A 1,991-nucleotide genomic window follows, 5' to 3' on the forward strand; every position below is an offset into this window, starting at 1 on the left:
AATATGATATTGGCCTTTAAACTCTCTCTGTCTGTCTGTCTGTCTGTCTGTCTGTCTGTCTCTCTCTCTCTCTCTCTCTCTCTCTCTCTCTCTCTCTCTCTCTCTCTCTCTCTCTCTCTCTCTCTCTCTCTCTCTCTCTCTCCCCTCCCTCCCTCCCTCTCATATATATACAAATGGCCATGGTAGCTATAGCAAAGGCCATTTTGGAAAATTTTATGTCCCACAATACAAATAGTATCATACAATATTTATCTGTCCATCTATAATGTCTTCTGTGTTACTCTCTGTCTGATGACTACGTTATGAGGGGCTGTCCACACTGAGCCAGCTGGCCGCTGGGATATTAATTGTCTTGTTGTTAATTGTGATTGCAGCACTCAAATCCTAAATCCCCAGTTGTGGGGACAATGTTCCAGACACACGCATGAATGTACGAACGCAGGCACACAAACACACACACACACACACACACACACACACACACACACACACACACACACACACACACACACACACACACACACACACACACACACACACACACACACACACACATTCTTTCATCTTTTCTTTCTTCCCAAAATATGTTTGGAGCAGTTTTCCAAAATGAAATGCTGTTTTGGTCAAATATTCATCCATTGTTGGAGGTGTTTGTGTGGGTTCTCCTCACACTCTCTCACTTCCTGTCTTTGAATGGGGGATGTGTCGTGTGTATATTGAACAGGCTTTTGCTGCATAATCCAAGAAGCGGTAAAAGTGCTGAGATAGAAAACAGTGAGACAATTTACGGCCGACATGTTGAAAGATGAGCCATCCTTCATCTCTCCTGAACGTAATTCCTCTTTGAACAAGATTCTCTTCCTGGAGCTATTAAATATTGAACACCGTCTAAGAAGGGTTAGCTAAGAGGCAAAGTACATTTTTGGCCAGGAAATGAACAATTGCTTTTGTTCTATAGATATGATTTACATTAAATGTTGTTATAATTGATGCGGTTACTTCCATTAGTTGAGGTTACAGTTGTCACACTCCCAGTCTTTGTCTAGTCATCACCAGGTCAAAATATCCCCCCTGGGGATCAGAGGATGTTTCTCTGGGTAGGCCCCAGAGAGGAGGGGTTGAAAGGTCTAGTATGTTCTACACAGAACACACTACAGTGGAGAGAAGATTGAAAGGTCTCGTATGTTCTACACAGAACATGTGGAGAGAAGATTGAAAGGTCTTGTATGTTCTACACAGAACACACTACAGTGGATAGAAGATTGAAAGGTCTTGTATGTTCTACACTGAACACACTAGAGTGGAGAGAAGATTGAAAGGTCTCGTATGTTCTACACAGAGAAGATAAACACATTGACCCTCACAATCAGGAAGCGGTATATTGCCAAGAAAGCCTCACTTTATCGATGATCAGCTTTGATTTTAGTGTATTTATTTTGCTTGTATAACTTTGTAACTGCTCATCATTGTCTCTCAACCAATAAAGGTTGATGAAGATGATGACATACAAGGCGTTTCCTGTGGTATATTAATACAATGGAAAATGAATAGGATAGGATAGAATAGGATATAAAATCAAAATGAATATATATATCATCAAACAAAAAGTATATACATAAAAAAGATCACCTAAATATAAAACACAACTTCAAAATGTTGTGGTAACAGGGTGGTTCAAGAAAGATCCATATGGGAAAAGGAAATGTGTACAATTTGTGACTGAAACATAATTTTCCCTCTGTATTTTTCATGCTGTCCCCCAACCTGTGTGGGAATTGCGGTACTACTATGGTCCGATAAATGGTAAGTGCACACATTCTCTGTGGGTTTGTCTGTTTGTGTGTTTGTGTGTGTGTGTGCGCGCGTGGTAGTGTTTGCATGTGTGTGTGTGTGTGTGCCAGATCACAAAGGCCATGGTGAATTCATAACTTGTACCCTTATACTCAGATTCTCAACTGTATACATCAACTGTGCTGTTCAATGATTGATCA

The sequence above is a fragment of the Micromesistius poutassou genome (assembly GCF_964030765.1).
Source record: "Micromesistius poutassou genome assembly, chromosome: 20".
Classification (NCBI taxonomy): domain Eukaryota; kingdom Metazoa; phylum Chordata; class Actinopteri; order Gadiformes; family Gadidae; genus Micromesistius; species Micromesistius poutassou.